Source organism: Euprymna scolopes, chromosome 11, assembly GCF_053919585.1.
Source record: "Euprymna scolopes isolate OS-2025 chromosome 11, ASM5391958v1, whole genome shotgun sequence".
In the NCBI taxonomy this organism is placed as follows: Eukaryota; Metazoa; Mollusca; class Cephalopoda; order Sepiida; family Sepiolidae; genus Euprymna; species Euprymna scolopes.
In genome coordinates this window covers 114,707,019-114,727,338 of record NC_136492.1, presented here as the reverse complement: position 1 = coordinate 114,727,338, position 20,320 = coordinate 114,707,019, and positions in this window count along the sequence as shown.

The window sequence follows — 20,320 nt, the reverse complement described above, 5'->3', positions numbered from 1 at the left end:
CTCTGAAAAAATTGTCTGTGAGACCGGTATATATGCTGAGGAGACCACGCTCTATAACAGCTACGACAGGAAAACAAATGAACACATATCTAACGAAATGGCAGACACACTAGAGGACGACCTTCGATCCGTAGTGGAATGGGGAAAAACGACACTAAACTTGTTTCCTTCAATAATTACAAGAAACATTCCCTACCACCAATAGCAATGGCCAATGGCTCTTTATCTGAAAGTACATCTTTTAAACCCCTCGGTCTAACGTTCAAAGGAAACATGAGTTGGAACTCTTACATTGAGAGTATTGCCAGGACCGCTCTGAAGAGAGTGGGTTCTCTCTACCGTGCAAGAAAGCTACTAATACCCGCAAGTATCCTACAGCTCTATAAGTCCAATATAAGCCCATGTATGGAGTATTGTTGTCATATTTTGGCTGGTGCATTTGCCACTAGTCTCTAGACAAGGTTCAAAAGAGCGTCGCCAATCTTATAGGTGCTGGAATGTCATCTAAACTTCAGCCTCTGTCCAATAGCGGAATGTTGAATCCCTCAGCCTGTTCTACAAGTACTTTAACGGTGAATGCACTTACGAACTGAAATCACTTGTGCAGTCTCGACGTAAATATCCCCGACGCACCTGACAATCAGCTAAATCCTACCCCTTCATTGTACAGATCACTAGATATAAGGGAACCTTCTTCTCCAGTAGTTTCTTCCCCAGAACAGCAAGGCTTTGGAATTCCTCTCCGGGCCCCTTCTTCCCAAACTGTACTGACATGCAGAAGAACAAGTGTAACCTGAAATGACATCTTGCTGCCCAACTTCCTACACAGTACCCCTGATGCTTATGTCCCTGATAGTAGCACCTAAAACGAAGTGGCAATGCTCCTTGTTTTGGGTGAAAATATAATTTAAAAAATAGACAATCAGATTTGTAACAGATTTACCTAAGACGAAAATTTCAGAACTAACCGCTGACTACGAAGTAACAGTTACAAAATTACATTTGTGGACAGATGATATTCTGTTAGAACAACACCTCCGTTAAATATGTACCACGTTGTGATTAAAACATTCGTGAGGCATAGGTCGAAAAACTGCAGTTTTTCGTTTTAATCATCGTTCAGTGCGGTATCCGTTATCCAAGTTATTAACTGCCAAGCTAAATAAAAAACAGACACACCGTTAATCATATTCTTTATCAGCTTGTGACAATTTTCAGATTATTATGTGTATTATTATCATGTGTGAAAACAGTAAGACAATATCCAGTAAATTAACCTGGTGCTTTTTTAAGGAAATCAAAGATGTGCAGATTACCTGCTATCGATGTCACATATTATAATATATATATATATGTATATGTGTGTATGTGGGTGTGGGTGGGTGTATATGTGTATCTCTCTCTGCCTCTCTCTCTCCCTCTCTCTCTCTCTATATATATATATATATATATATTTATTTCCTATAATAATTATTAAATACATGCAGACACTAGTGTTTCATCCTTTCGCGAATCATCAGTGCAAGCTGACACTATTAACGCACCATATATATATATATATATATATATATATATATATATATATATATATATATGCATATATATACACGCATATATGTATATACACACACACGTATATATACACACGCATGTGTATATATATACACACGCATAAATGTATATATATATACATATATATATATATATATATATATATATATATATGAGGTTACATTATACATCATGTACATAATTATATATTTCAAGATATATTAACTGATAGTAGAAATCATACGAAGGTGCCGGGAATGAATATGAAAAAAATTATCTGGCGTAACTATAAAACAAGATATTCAAAAATAGAATGAAAAATCACGATTTTAGTTTTAAGAGTAGTGGACCAATCTCGATAAATTTGTAAGAAGAATACGGTTTTATGACCTGCAGTTAATTTTGCATACTGATCGCTAGTTTTCGGACGTTACACTTTTCCAAAAATAAAGAAAATATTTAGACATTTTTCCTCATGTGCGGATATATCAAATGTGCCATCGCACAAACCTAAACAACGTCATGTGAGATATTATTTATATCTTGTATAGTTTTTAAAGATATATTAAACCTATTTTAAATTAGTAAATTATCGCCTTAGAAAAAACATGATTCTATTAATATCTGATGAAAACCAGTTTCATTTTTCTCGCAAACGGTCACCATATTGGTTAGTTTTACGTACAAATCCCAATAGCGATAGGAGCCTTCTGTCATGTTTGAAAGTAGCACAATGTTGAACGATCGAGATCAGAGATGCCCTGTCGTACAACTCATGCTCTCTACCGATTCAAGTAATGATAACAGGACCATTGCCAGTTCTTCGCTAGTTTTGAATTGCACCGTATAACAGAGACGTGCCTAGCGTTGTGGAAACAATGTTTTCGGCCACGGTTATGGTATTTTATGTAGTTTCAATCCAGGGCCACATCATACCATCTCACACCATATATATTGAGAGATACACATCATGACATCTCACGCTATATATATATTGATAGATAGATAGATAGGTAGGTAGGTGTATATATATATATATATATATATATATACATATATATATATAGACAGAGAGAGAGAGAGATAAAGAAAGAAAGAAAGAAAGAAACGGGAGAGATGTTAATCATTTGCGATATTTTTGAATGAATTCAATTATTTTTTAGAAAGTGCATTTTTACCTAAATGATAGTTTGGAAAAATTTAACCTTTTGCAAATTTCGTACCCTAAAAATGGGAAGCGGCGTATTTATTGCTTGTAAAATAGTATTATCCACTTATACACACTTCGTCATCTACGATTCATCACAGCGGCTAAATTCCGCTAGATTCAGACAATGGACTTTATTTTAAAAACTACTACATACACACCTATATATATACATATATATATATATATATATATATGCGTGTGTGTGTAGGTGTGCACGTATATATATATATATATATATATATATATATATATATATATATATATATATATATAAAGAGATTTATAGAACATTTTAGATTAAAAGGTTTTGTTAATTTGATCGGACCTGGACAAGTGTTTTCCCGAATTACTTAAGATAAAAACAGTTCTAATTAAGTTCGGAAAACAAATCCAAATCTATGAATTAATAAAGCGTCTCTTTTCATATTTCACGCGAGAAATATTTCAGATATATACAATTATCAAGAACAGAAGTATTTCACATATTCTAGTTATTTGTTTACTTTTTCTATTTTTTTTTATTATTTGTATTGTTTTTTCGGTGTCCCACATATTAAACGGGCATTTTTATTTTAATCTTATCGAAATTTAAGATAAAAAATAACGAGATGTGCACGAGATAGTGTAATGTATTCTGATTAAACTCAGATTAGATAAATAGGCTAAAGAGCGCTTGGAATGGGAGGCCTAAAGCAGTTGCTTGTTATCAGGTGTTACACCGACGATACCGAAGACTTATCTCATATTAACATTCTGAATATATATATATATATATATATATATATATATATATATATATATATATATATATGATGTAGAATGTAATACACCAAAGTCTAAAATGGCAAAGCGCCAGTTTAATGCCTTAATAATTAAAAGGTGCTGAACACGGAGCATTACAGATATATCAACTCGGTAGGTCTTATTATCTAGAGCTATATTAACGGGGAAGATGAGAGATTAACAATTGTGAAATTAATAATCTGCTTGATAAGAAAAAATATAACAAAATCAAATTATATGTACGATTGTTTCGAAAACGATACCCATTTTTCCACTTAATATTTACGAATATAATCTTGAGAAATAAATATTTTTATATATCGTCTCCTCATCAGCACATATTTCTAGTGATTATTATTTTGATAAATGTTTGATATCTTTCCAATCTCATCAGCCCATTTGGGCTGATGGTGACATGATATCTTCAAATATTTATTTCTCAATACTTTACTCGTAATTATCCAGTGAATCGTTTCCAAAACAATGATATCGTTTCCAAAACAAACGTACACATAATTTGATTTTTTTAAAAAATATTTCTCACTATAAAGCTGAATTATAATTTCACAATTGTTAATCACTTATGCACTCTGTCTCTCTTTTCTCCGTGTGTTTTCTCTCTCTTGTTCCATATATATATATATATATATATATGCGTGTGTGTGTGTGTGGTGTGTGTGTGTATATATATATTTAGTAATTTAAATGATAACCCCCTTTATACTATATATATATGTATATATATATATGTGTGTGTGTGTGTGTGTGTGTGTGTAATACGTAAGTTAATTGATTGTGTAGAATTATTTTGCTTTAAATACATTTCTGTATTTCCTAGACAAATCATTCACTAATTTTAGGCTAAAAGAGGGCAAAGCCAACTTTTCAAAAAAGAACATAGTGTTCTACTTTAATATTGATATTTCGTTCAGAGTATTTGAACTTGTGTGTTTTTGTTTTTGTTTTTTTTGTAAATATAGGCATTGGGTATAATTAACTAAATTTCAAAGTACAATTTCAGCGCCAACAACTAGTCAAGAGTAATAAAATTATATGTAGATTAAACCTATTCCCACAAATAAAACATACGGCTCCACTCATTTTGTCGAAAACAATGTTCATAGATTGAGCGTACAAGGGTCATAAAAATTGCAACGAGAATTCTGAAGCTGCGAAAGAAATCTCAAGATCAACTTTTTACTTTACCGCAATAAATATACTTTCAGAATAAATTAAAATTTAATAAGTACGCATATGTTTATTCTTTCGGATTCCTCCCTTTATCTTCTCTCTAATCCACTCTATTTACCGTTTTTAATAATAAATATAAAGCTAATTGTAGCAAATATACTGTCTCCTGCATTTTGTATATGACGTAACTCATGGTGTATGGGTACAACGAACGAAAGCACATAAAAAAAGATTATTTATCATTGCTCAAATTTGTAGGGTAGGATGATGTTTATCGTTATTTCCATGGCAGGTGCTCGTCTGAACTCCAATCTCTGCCCCCCTCGCCAATCTTTTACGAAAAACACCCGTCTAGCTGAAACCACTGTCAAAAATTTTCCCCACTCTCTATCTGTGCCTAAATCAAAACGTAGATTCCATGAACAAAACTTGTTTCTTAGAACTGCACTCCTGTGGAACTCTGTTCCGTCTGCCTGCTTCCCATCTGGCTACAACGTGGATGTTTTCAAGTCCAACGTAAACAAATTCCTGATGAACCGCCCCCTTAAGTAAACACTTCATTAAATCTCCACACTAACGTACTGTACTTGCAATAACCCTCATCCCTGAGCGGCTTCCGGGCCTTGATAAGTGGTGACCGCCGTGTAAAAAAAATGTCGTGAAATTTATGTAGTTCATATTAGTTTGCTTGATGAAAAAGTGATTAAGTAGCACAATGTATTACACGCCAAGTTTAATATTTTTAAAACTGTTTGATCACTGACAAAAAGATCGCGATTAATCACTGCACGAACATCATACATGTGAGATGTTGTGTACCGTGAACACATATACCTAGTGTTCCTTCTTTGGATTTTGTCGTTCATGCTAATTTTCATGAAGTGAAATAAAAGGGTCTCACCAATATAGACTTATTCGATACAGTTTCAATGGCATGCGTGATGGGATTTGCCAGATGATCCGCACAGTACTTGGAAATATACATAATGTTGCTATAAGGTGATTACTCACTAAGTATAGGATGCTCATATACAGTTGATATGATGTTTTCTTGTGTATTGCTCACTGCTGATTCTATTGCAATATTACACAGAGGTTGGCATCCTCAAATAAACACTAGATGATCTAGTTCATTATTTGCTTAATGGTGTAGATAGCATAAACTGTCGTTATTTAAGGATCGCTCTTGTTATGACTGCGAATCTAATGTCCTTTCCCCACTATTCTTTTCAAAAATACAAGCGGTCGTTTACATATCATACTGAGTGTTAAAATATAGCCACTTTCAGAATAAATTTAAATTTAATAAGTACGCATATGTTTATTTTTTCGGATTCCTCCCTTTATCTTCTCTCTAATCCACTCTATTTACCGCTTTTAATAATAAATATTAAAGACACTTTGTCCGTGAGTGTCTTTATGTGTACAAGTTATATCCACAGTGAATCCAAAGCGGTTGGGCAGATTTTTGGAAATTACACACTGGAGGATTTCTTCTGTTTAGGAGTATTCGGATGGTTAGATACGTCATTCGATACTTAAAAAAAAAAACATGATTAATAGTGAAACGACCCAGTGTTGAAAGAAAGCAACACGCACATATTTCAGAAAGCATTATTATTCTATGTAAATACTGCCACTAGTTTTATACGTATTTTTTTAGGAATCTATAACTTGTATTTTGTAATATATATATATATATATATATATATATATATATATATATATATATATATATACATACATACATATATATATATACATACATACATATATATATATATATATATATATATATATATATATATATATAAATATTTATATATATATACCAGCAACTGGGTTCAAAAACAGCCTACAGAAAACGGACTCTGATTTATCAGAGTATGATAGGTTATGAAAAGGAAAGGTTGTAAAGAGATAGCTTCGAATGTGGGGGTATAAAAACCAAAGCAAAATATGATGAAAGTAACAAAAAAAACAACAGGTAAACCTCACAATTTATCTTACCATACCTGTTCACACTGAAACATCTATCACAATATTCTGTGGATCTATATTAAAAAAAACTTGTTAAGCTTGTTGCCATATTTTCATTCTATGGAGGCCGGCGGGAACGAACACCTTATAATTTTATTATACCATATTTCTTCAAACTGAAACATAATTATCAAAGTATACTTAGGAAGAGAGATATAAACAGTGTTTATTAAAGTATGTGCCTATTTTCATTCCATGGAGGCCACGCGCGAATGCAGACCCCACAATTTTATTAGACCATACCTATTTAAGTTGAAACATACTGATCAAATTATTATGATGTACATCTATATATAAAAAAACACTTCTAAACGTTATTTTTTTAATTTTTTATTTTTTTTTATTTCCATACTTTGTGGACCAGGTGCATACGCAGGCCCCACAATTTGAATGAATCATCATTATGCCAGATCAAACATACCAATTCTTGTGTCTCGATACATCTTCTTTTCATCACATGTGATCAGTTTATATATAGCTGAACATCTCGGTGTGTGCCTGGTAATGAATATGTATATGTATATATATATATATATATATATATATATATATATATATATATATATATATATATATATATATATATAAACTTTTTACGCAAACACTAAAATTTTTAAGTATTCGTTGGCTCTAATGATATCGGATTTTTATCCACTGAAATAATAATTCCAAGCTGATCAATAACATTGCATAATGCGTTCTCTATTTAGCAAGGGCACTTTCTACTGTTCTTTCTTAAAATTAAATTTCTCTTTTCATTTATTTTATTGTGTAGTGGTTGATTACCTATGTTCCATCTTCATTAAACGTTACTAATTCACTCATTTATACTGATCTTCTAAAGTGGATAATATGTTTTGTTCCAACGGAGTTTCCAGTACCTAATTAAGAGTACAATGCGATAAATGACTAATCAATGAACAAAAACAGACACATAGACATTTTTCAGTTTGGAAAGAGAACCGGTCCATAACCTGACACGGTACGGTTCAATGTTCAAATGTCTTTTATATTGAACCCCGTACAAAGCAAAAGAATCCATTACAAAGCATTACAAGAATTGCAAGAAAACTTCATTTAAACATAGATAGTATCAATTCACACGACATATCATAAAAACAAAAGCTACTTTCAAGTTGAATAAACTCCGCCATCTTCTGAGGATTTTCATATCAATGCATTGTATTTGTGCTCTTTATTCTAACTTTTAATTTGTTCGTGTTGTTTCAACACTGAAGATAACTATTGATGTATTGATGTAAATGAAGAGAAGATTAATTTGTCTTCGTTATTTGTAAAGGGCTTTTTGTCTGTTTTAATAGCCTTTCATCTATTTGGCTTATTCTTAACATCACGGATGGAAATTTTGCCTCGTTGCTTGCTTTTATATAAAACTATATTTGTTATTTTTCCAAGCTTTTATGAATTTATTCTTTAGCAGACGGTGTATTTTCATGCAAAAAAGCCATCAATTTGCGCAGGTATTGTACTGAACGCCGGGCAATTATCAAACATCTTATTCATTTTACAGATTTTTTAACATTTTTTGTTTCTTTTTAATCGATTTTTGTTATTCTCTTTATGCAGGCGCCTGTAAGTTGATTGATTTGCGAATATTATTTAATAAATAAATGAGTCCCTATGAATATACATCTTGAAATTAATTTCTCCCATGAAAAACAGGAATTTATATTTAATATTTTCTAACTATATTTATTCGAATCTCGCAGGTGATGAGGTAGATACGACTAGCAATTTTAAATGCAAAAATACAGTTAAAATATTAGTTGGCTCTAATCATCAATATATATATATATATATATATATATATATATATATATATATATATATATATATATATATAGGTGGGAGTAAATAAAAAAGAATAAAACCTATTCTTACTAGGATCAAATCTAAATAATTTTTCGGAGCTTATATAAAAGATCAGTAAAATAAGTAAGTCACAATATTTATTTATCTTCCACAGTTAACTGATGTATCATTCTTCTGTAATCAATGAATAAATCTGTATACATAAGTATGTATTTTTATATTATCATTTACCTATTTTAGTGAAACGCTTTATTTCTCTCTCTTTCTCTCTCTCCTTTTATATATATATATATATATATATATATATATATATATATACTAGCCTTTCAGCGCGGCATTATCCGAGTGTTTGGATGTGTACGTTGAGCAAAAAAAATCAAACAGATTTAGTAGGAAGGGAGGCTCAAACCCGTACCCCGAAGAAGGAGCAGAACCGGCAAAAATACCTGACATCTTTGCGGTTACGACCACCGTCAAATCCGAGATGCCTTATGTAAAAATTAAGGATAGACAATCGAAAGGAGTGCAAAACTTTAAAATCTATCAGCGAAAAAAGCGATCCCCTGGAGAAAAGTATCTTGTTGAATGTGAAAATATTAATGTGTTTAGCCAATTTTTCCATATTTCTCGTCTGAAAGGTCGAACTTTAAAACGATACTGATCTTTTGAATATCGGTGGGATCTGTCGAAAGTTTTAAGCAGACATGCCAACCATACACACATGCATACATTTATATATTGGTAACTAAATATTTTCGAACCAAACCGATTAAAAGGCTTGCCCTATCTCTGAATACCGTTTATGTAAAATTTCAAATGGGTAGCCTGAAATGGAGTAATTGGAAGAGACCGCAGAGGTAAACTGTTTTTAAAACCTTGATCCCTATTATGACCTCTTATCATTTATTGTTTTTGCTCAAATCAAATTATTTCGTTAGATCCATGCCTAAGGAACTTTTATCTGAAATTTCAAGTATTTAGACCCAAAATTTTCGTAGGCGTTTGGTAGAGTTCTCAAGGGTCAAATCGTTGAATGTGTACCATTTAATGCATTTAATGAAGAGTAAGTAGCTGCTTTTCATATTCTCCCGTAATGATAAACTACAAGTATTGTCCATAAGAACTTTTTTCTGACAATGTAACAGATTAATACTAGTTCATTATTCGCAAGCCATTTCTGAGCCATGATTTGAATAAAGAAAACATCATTTTACAACTAAGATTCTCGGTAATGCAACAAGATTTGGAGGTTATCATTTGTCTCCCCGTAGAAAACTTCCCAAATTGATTTAATGATCGAACGTAAATGCTTTCTTTTTTTTTTCATTGACATCATGATGCGAATAGTAGAGAGCATGTATATATTTATTCTCATCATAACTAAATATATATGTATATATATATATTTATATCTATATATATGTATATATATAAATATATATAGATATTAACATATATATATATATGTATATATGTGTGTATATATATGTATATATATATATATATATATATATATATATGCGATGTCGAGATAAAGAATAACTAAAAGAGTTGATATGCCATAAAACCGCAGACATATACTGTTAGTGCGGGGTGTATTTGGAACATGCGTGAATATGCACATGCGCAGATAATAAAGCAGGAAAATCCATCGGCCTATCAGAGCGTTGCCTGTGATACATCGCCTTCCTTAGCCGGTGAAAATGGCTTACACTGAGAAACCGCTGTTGAACGTCTGTCCATGACACTACGCGTTAGCCTGCTCGATTTGAACAGATTGAGCGCATTAGACTCAGGTGGTGGAACCAACAAGAATTGTTATCAGTCCGAATGTGTGATGATGGCGCACAAGCGACAACATGGCGATTTCGCCGTGTTCATCCACTTCAGCAGTTTGCATTTTTCTGCTTGGCTGAAACAAGCCTTAGTCAACCGCTCAGGCACACGAGAAACAGCGACGTGCACGGCATCTCGAAGAGGCAGGAGAGAATGGCGGATTGACTTGGTTTATTTGTATTCTAATCCATATGGGTTACATGTTTCTTTTCCCTTACTATCTCTTAGTAATTTCGTTTTTTAATCTCAATATTTATTCCTCTAACTCTTTTATCTTACTCGCTTTCCTTTCTCACTTTATTATATCCCTAGTTAATCGTTCTATCAAATTGAGTTTAAAGGTCAGCATATAAATGAGGGTTTGGTTAGCGTCATATCAACCTGCCATGACACATTTAAACATTTAATTTATTGTAATATATATATATATATATATATATATATATATATATATATATATATATGTATGTATATATATTAAAAAAAATATTTCTGGATTATATGGTCATATTAATCGGAGGATTTAAAACGTCTGTATATTTCTTATTTATCCCGTTTTACTTAATACTTCCCTACTCGAATACGAGCAATGGTGCAATACTAGTAATGAACTCCTCAGAAACACTCTTATTTTTCTTTCCAACATGACTGCAGACACATGTCTTCGAGTTTCGTATTGAAACACAAACCCACATATGCATTTATACATACACACACAAATACACACACACTCACACACACACATATATATATACATATATATATATATATATATATATATATATATATATACACATATGCATATATATATGCATGCATGTGTGTATGTATGTATATTATATGAAAAATCAATGACATATTATATTGGCATGAAAATACACAACATAATAAAGTTCAAGGATACACAAATAGTTAACACAATCTATAACTATGAAGGCGTGTTGTTACCTAAATGATAGTCAAGCATAGAATGTATATAATGATAACTAGTGCAGACTATTGACTAATGTTCTACTTTAAATAATGCCCCTTTAAAATATGATGTTGGCATATAACTCGCTATGGATTTTATTAAATTTGAGATCAGATTTCTGAAAATACAAGTAGTAAATTTGAAGATTTACAATTCTCTGACTGCTTACAATGACATTTGGTCATGTCGTACTCATTTTATTTTTTTTAATCTTCCTTCCGCCAAATAAATTCGGCCTAGAAAGTTGAAATGTATTATTCGGAACTGTGCTTAATAATTATGTTTAAGTTCAGATGTGATACTTCTTTTAACGTTACATTTATACGCATTCAGGTGTATATAGTAAGAGAAGCCGGTAACTGAGAGCAAACAGTCCGGGGAAGTCCAACAGTCCGGGGGGAACGAAATATGAAAACAGAAAATCACCAATCACTTAGTAACCTCATAGTGACGGGATTTGATGTAAGTGCTTGCCGTGTTAGTAGTAAATCGGGGACGACATAGGTGCTGCGAGTTCATCGAGGCACATTCGGTAAAATTACAAGTGAGCCACAGCGATAGATGATGGCGTATGCGTGACATATGAGATATAAGACTATTTATTGCGATCCTGTTTTAAACTGAAAGACTAGTGGAAGACATATTTTTTCATGAATATGACAACTGACGTCTCACACTTCTTACACTTCCTAGTATTATAGACTAGTAATGAATACGGTACCTTTTTAATGGAATAACATTCTAACTTGATTTGAAGTCATTATAGGGCATATGGAATTATTATGAGTTGTTTTCACAACTTGTTCAGCTATATATATATATATATATATATATATATATATATATATATATATAATCTGAAATAAACTCTCCGGCGAATTTAAAGATTTACGGTTGTGAGGATGCGTTTATGAATTAAAAAAAAAAACAAATACACCAACATGCTTCATTAGTTCCGATATACTTCCACCATCATATTGAGTAACTTCATCACTAACGTTTTATTTTTGTAAGGAAAACCTGGCTGTATGGCTGTTCTTATTTATGTGTTTGCAAAAATATTTCCCAGAATTGCAAAATTCACCATTTATGTGAGCTGCGAATGCCTTTGACAATTAAGCAGAGTTAGATGCAATTCATCTATATTCAACCTCATGCCTGCTAACCAGTGCGATAACAATCCTTACTGAAATAAGTTTCATGTAAAAGTATTAATGGTATTTCTGTATATTGGCCATCAACAAGACACAGCGCATTTCAATTGATATTACTACTATGGCGTATTCAGCATATGCATCTTTACTAAAGGTTGGACCACTGTGCATATCAGATAACACAACTGATATAGTGGAATCCATTTGATTGGAGTTGGGTTTTTTTTCTGGTAAGCTACAATAAAATTTTAAAGATAACTTGGCCTTTTGGTCACGATCAAAGTGTAGTATCTGTTCTTCAGATGCTGCAAGCTATGACTAGCTATGACTAGCAAAGACCAGATGTGGGGCAACCCCACATGCCTGACCATTAACCAGCTCCCATTTCCCACCTCTCGGGAGCTGGTCCCCTTTTTCCCTTCCCCCTCCCTTCACTCCTCACATTAAAAATCGGCCTTGTGCCTAATTTGCTCGGTAGGGGAGCAAATAAATACCATCTGTTCTTCAGATGCTGCACTTCCATTTCTTGTTCTCTTTCGGTGGAGGATCAGTCCTTCACAACTGAGACAATTTTTTTGTACCTTTTCTCCACGTTAAAAAACGACCCTGGTGTCTAACTCTGCCCCGTGGGGAGGCATAGTAAATAGGTACAATAAAATTTTCGAATAAGGTAAGCTGCAATTTGCCACATAATAGTGTACATGTAGCACCGTAGTGGACCAAGGATTTCTAATTTGTTTATCAGATGAATCATTTGATTTATCTCGTGATACACTCCGATAAAAATCTTGTCGATTGGTGTATGTTTGTTAAGGAAGAAGTGCATATTGATGTTTTCCACTTTGGATTTAAAGTGAATGCGATAAAAATGTTATGGTTTTTCATAATTTCTTAAGTAACACATTGCATCTTGGGGATATCTAACATATATAAAAGATTACCTGTTAGGCTAAGAAGTTCAAGTCAATAGCTGACATATATTTCTTCCTTGCCCATTCATATGATCTTTAAGATCATGTAGGAATCTAGAGAAGAGTTATTGAAAGCAATGTAAAGATTGAAACTACAGTCGTATGAATTGAATCAGTGACAGGGAATTAAAGCAGCAAAAAACACTCTGGACCAATTTACGAAAAATAAAAAAAACTAGCGACCAGCACGTCATCACACATACACGCATATCCATGCATGTATATATATATATATATATATATATATATATATATATATATATATATGTATATATATACATACACACACACACACCCACATATATATATATATATATATATATATATATATATATATATATATGCATGTGTGTGTGTGGTTGTGCGTTTATTTGTAGATACCTCTGTAGACCTGATACAGTTGGCACTAAGCTGTACTTGTACATTGTACTTACTTTTATATCCTACTTTTATTTTATTTTATTTTTTATTTTTCTATTTCTTATATCTAATAGTCTCTTTATTGATACAATTATTCAAATCCATTAATTATCATAATAACTATTAATTTTGATTTACATCTTTTTTATTCTAATGGTATACCCCATTTCTTCTTCTTATTCTTCTTCTTATTATTATTATAATTAGTAGTAGTAGTACTACTACTACTAGTAGCAGTAGTATCTATAACCACTAAATGCATATTTTTATGATTTTATATTTATTCAATCCAAGTTTGGCAATTTACATCATTTATTAGAGACCTTTTATAATCATTGTATTCAAATAGGTAAATCAACTTAAGTTGGGTGTAACTAAGCTTACTTTGAGATAACCTATCCCAGTTACTGCGAACGAGCCCCCCCCCTAATATTGATTGATATTTTCCGTGTAAAATTCCATAGGAGAATTATCCAGTAACTAACAGAATGAGTCCGACAGTCCGCAAGTAAGTGCCCCCTTCATCACTGCTTGTCTTTCCCTTCCTCCCTTTACTGACTATCTCTCTCTTTCTTTCTCCCTACCCCCGCCTTCACAGGCTTACGCCTCTTACACCCTTTTATTCTTTTCTACCTTCTCCCTCTCTTTTCTCTCCCTCTATTAGAATCCGTGTCTGATGGAATATTTTAAAATCCACCCACCCTTTAGCACCTTCCAATTTTAATCAAATCTTAAAACTTAAATGCAGTCGAATTAGAATTCAAATCCCTCCCACACACTGTTTAATTTTTTTTTCTTCTTCTAATATCGTATTTCCAATCATAATAACAATTTCTGAAAATTCTGATGAAGTTACTGGGTCGTTGATACGATTCGGTAACTGAAGCATGCGTGACTAAGCAGATAAAATGGTAATAAAATTTATATTTGTACATATGTATATATTTTATAATATATATATGCATACATAAATGCATATATATATATATACATATATGTATATGCAAATATATGTGTATCTATATATATGTATAATATCCACCTATAATATGTGTATATATATGTATATATATATATTTATAAATGTATATATAAATGTACATATAAATGTACATATATATATGTATATATATATATATATATATATATATATATATATATATATATATATATATATATATATAAAGATAGCCCAGAAAAATATACTAAAAATGAGGAACACTTGTTATTGTTTAAATTACCTGTAGCGTTATAAATATTGCTAGTAGCTTAACTCGTAAACATCTATGCATTTCTGGGCTCGTTTCCAATCATAAGTTTGCAGATAGTGCCTATAGATCTTATCTGGTTATTCTCCTGATAGCCTTGGCGATGTTCGCCTCTGGTTGGTTTAGACGGGGAGGATTATTTGCATAACGAGAACAAATTCTTATTGACCCGCCCCTTAAGTAATCCAAGTTAAAAAATTCCCACTAATGCCTGCTATGCTAAAATCAAAATGTATACCTATTAACCCTTCACCTGGAGTAGCATCTGGGCGTTGATAAGCGGTTACGCCCCCATGTAAAAAAAAAACAATATATATATATATATAGATAGATAGATAGATAGGTATATATATATACACATTGTATATATGAATATATATATATATATATATGTAATTTCAAAGTCTTAATTGCCATCTTTAATATTAATCTCATCTGTCCGATTAAAAATATGTATGTATGTATGTATGTATGTATGTATTTGTGTATATTTTGGGGGTGGAGAGGGCTCCCGTAAGCTGTGGTGAAGGCAACCTTTCTAGTAGAAGCAAATCTCTGATTTAAAAAAAAATAAAGCGGAAGACCAGTACCCGCATTAAGCTGGTCTGCAGTTTAATTTGTTGCTGCCTATCTTGCTCTTGCTTGCTGCTGGATCTCAACATTTTGAACCGAGAGAGAAACTTAGCTGTCGTAAAAAGCTAAGACTCTGTAACATCATATTTGTATAGATACTCTCTCAGGCATTTGGGCTCATGAATTTTAAATGTATGAGGGAGTGGCACTCGTCTGACAAGACGTTGCAATCATCATGTGTGTATCTGCTTAAAAACTTTTACATAGGCGACGGATGTTTAGATCTGTTGCAATTTTAAGGTCGGTACTTCTGACGACAAATATCAAAGCATTGGCGAAAAACATTATTTCTTACCTTCTGAACTGGGCATTTTTCCACAGGGAGGGTCGATTTCCTCGCTAATATTTTTTGAAAGTCATTACACCCTTGCGTTCACGACTCCCCGTGAAACACGTTATTTCGACCGCCCGTGACGTCACAACCACGGTAGACACATCGGTAAGACAGTTTGTGTTTTTTCACCTCTTTTCCTCTGGCACGTTACGGGTTCGAACCTGCTTACTACTCTATTTTGTTTTTTTTTTACTTTGGCCGCACAATTAACCTTTTTTTTCCCTCAACAAACACTCTTACACACCTCAATTTTCTATTCTGCTCTCGCGTCATCTGCCTGCCTACTACAGCTTCTTTTTTTTTTTTTTTTTGCTCAACACACATTTCCAAAAACCCTGGCAATGCCGGGCACCCAGGCTAGTCTATAATATAAATCTCATCTCTCTGTTTAAATATATGTATGTATTTATGTTTGCATATTTGCCTTAATCTTACGACGGGTTTTCACGACATATGCATGTTTTTTAAGTGCGACTATTCGGACGACAACTATCGAATAATTGGCTAAAAATATTAATTCCTTTATCTTTAACTGGCCATTTTTCTACAGGGACGGGTTGCTTTTCTTCTTCGATAATTTCGAAAGTCGTCACCTCTTTTCGATTGTCTAGCCTTAAGTTAAACCTACGTCATTTCCCGTATGGGGATGGGCGCAACAGAATAGGCCTCTCCTCTGCGGTACGGACTCGAGCCTGGGTGCCTATACGTTCTTTTTCTTTTATTTATTTATTAAACTCGAAACTAAAACTGATACCTAATTTGGGTAATAATAATTATAAAGTATAAATGATTTGGTACTACCAGCTATATTCGAAATCGAACTAAAATTTATGAAGAATTCTTGGTAGTATTATTTATTTCATGAAATAGAAGTGTATAACAATTTCGCCACACTCACATGGATGCAAGCGTTATTCACAAAATAAATAGCACACGTTATACTATATATGGATGATTATGAGGACAATATTAATAATAAGACGAAGAAGGAGGAGAATATTTTTTGATGTTGTTTCTTTTTAATATACTAGTGAGAAATACATACTAATAAACATTCAGTAAGTGACTAAGTGAAGATTAGAGAGTGTATGACTACAATTTCATTGATTCGTAAATTAAAAAAAATACATTACAGTTGATATGAGTCGTTAAATGTGTTATGTTCTTATGCATAGAAAAATATGGATATTGGACAAGATAAGAAGCATAAGAAGAAAATGTTATCCAAATTGGATCTTAACAAAATCGGCAGGTGCCCTCCATTCCACTTACAGATTATTAACTACGCATGCTAGAAACAAAATCGAAGGAAGGAATAGCATGTTCCCTCATTTCGTTTCCTTCCTCTTTTTCTCAGTTTCTCTAGCCAAAACCTCATGCGAATATCTTCAGATAAAAAAATGATATAATTCCTTTAAAATTCCTGCCTAAAATCAAAGAAAAATGTCTTTGATCAAGTTAAAAAAAGGTATTCAAAAATATATTTTTGATATGTAAGAAAATATTTACATATTATATGGTAACCAACCGAAAAGATCACGCCTCATTTCCATATTACCTTTAGAAAAATCGATTTCATATATAACGGTGTCATTGGAGATTTATTTAGGGAGATAATAATTTTAAGTGTTTTCTTTAAAATTGTTATTTAATAAACTGCAAACAACAATTATATTTATAATATATTTTATTCAATTTAATTGGAATTATTACACCATCGAATTTTTTAAACCCTGTTTTTGAGTTATTTGTCTTTAGAACCTTCAAAATAACTCTCACCAAATAAAAGTATTTGCTAATAACAATAAGTTTCTAGGTGGAATAATAATAGAATAATTCCGTGTAGGTCGATCGCCTTTTATTGCTTTTTACAATATACAAACAGAAAAAAAAAAACTAAACGGATTACATTTGTTTGTTTTTATTATTCTTTAAATGGCTATACAGAAATCGGTATATTTTTTACTCTATTACCCAGGGTCATTTAAAAACTAAAAAAAAAAAAAATCAAAGATCTGTTGCTCCTCTAAATTTCACAATTTACACGTCTTTCTTCACATTAACCTCATCGATAACAAAATTAACTTTCTGATTAAAATGATAATATTTACGACCTGACCCAACATCGTTTTTTTATTTTTTTTTAATTAAATTATCACCCCAAACCAGGCACATTGCCACTTTGGTGTAGGGAGCTACTATCAGGGGCAGCAACTACTGGGGCACTATGTAGGGAGTTGGGCAGCAAGACGTCGGTTCACGTTGCACTTGAACTTCTGCATGTCAGTACAGTTAGGGAAGCAGGAATCTGGAATGGAATTCAAGAGTCTATGAAGAGTCTGGGGAAGATACTTCTGGAGTAGAAAGATCTTTTACATCTAGGGATCCCTACTGTGTTGCGGTGGGATTTAGCTGCCTGTCGGGTTTGTCGAGGGGGTCTACGTCGTGGGGGCACAAGTGTCTGCAGTTCGTCACAGCATTCACCATTAAAATACTTGTAGAACAAGCAGAGTGATGCAACGTTTCGTCGATGGGATAGAGGCTGAAGCTTAGATGCCAGTTCAGGGCCTATCAGATTGGGACTCTTTTTTTAACCTTGTCTAGGGGGGAGAGACTAGTAGCAGATGCACCCGCCCAAATGTGACAAATATACTCCATACATGGGCGAATGGTGGCCTTATAGAGGTACAGGATACTTTCAGGTGTCAGTAGTTTCTAGCACGGTAGAGAGAACCTATCTTTTTCGCAGCGGCCCTGGCAATGTTTTCAATATAATTGTTCCAGCTCATGTTTCCTCTGAACGTTAGGGCAAGTAGTTTGAAAGATATACTCTCAGACAGGGAGTCACTGGTCATTGCTATTGGTGGCAGAGAAGGTTTCTTGTAATTATTGAAGGAAATCAGTTGAGTCTTGGCAGCATTGAATGTGCCCATCCATTTATGTACCCATTCGACTACAGATGTGAGGTTATCATCTAGTGTTTTTGCCATTTCTTTAGATATGTGTTCATTTGTTTTCCTGTCATGCCTGTTATAGAGTGTAGTGTCATCAGCATATATACCCATCTCAGAGGCATTTTGGTCGGGGAGGTCATTTATAAATATCAGGAACAATAGAGGTCAAAGAATAGACACCTTAGGCACTCTCGCATTTATATCACATCCCTAACAAATGAACATCTAAGTTTTTGGCCAATTTCGTTTAAACACCCTATATAAATAATATGAAGGACGACATTTTGCAAAAACATAACATTTCAGAGTGAAGTATCACTTTCTATATAAATTTAACGTAAAATAGGCACCCACGTTTTGGCAACAAGGCGTTCAACAAGACATATCACCTCTTGCTGTTTTTCAAGTTTGAGGGGAGGGCAAAACATGACAAATACAATTTGTTTTTGTATTTTTTTGTGGTGGCGGAAATTACATTTATAACATAAAATTAACATGAAATAAATTAACTTCTTTTGGACTATTCTGTACTTTTTCCTAAAAAAATCATAAAGAAAACCAAAACAAAAATCTGACAGTTTAATTTTCTGTGGGGTGGGGTTTACATCCAAAACAGAAAATCACCAAAAAATTAATTAAATTCTTTTTGGAATTAATTTTTGGATGATATTCCTTTTGCTAGGGGGGGTTATCGACGCTGCTGCACGTCGTAAAAAATTAATACATAATCTTTGACTGCTTTGATTGAAACTAAGTAGAAATTCGAAGCACACACTTCAAACGCCCTTTAAAAAACAAGCCATTCGAAAAAGCCTCCTCTCTACAAAGAAAAACAAAATGAAAAAGTCCTTTATTTACAACAAAAAAACGAAAACGTAAGGGGAAAAAAGTGCCCTTACAAAAAATTACCAAAAAAAAAAGCACGCGTGAAAGTATATAAAAGTTTTTTTTGTTTTTTTTTTGTAGTTACCACAATCGTGACTTATCTTAGGAAAGTGAGTTTGACAGTAAACGAGTAATTTTTCCCCTTTAATCGCGGAATAGCTTCGTGTATGTCTCCTTGGCTAATATTTATTTATTGTTATGCGACCAGATGTGCATTCGCTGCTATTTTTTTTAAACAAAAGTTCTGATGAATACATTTAATTATTTATTTTTTAGGTGAGCAG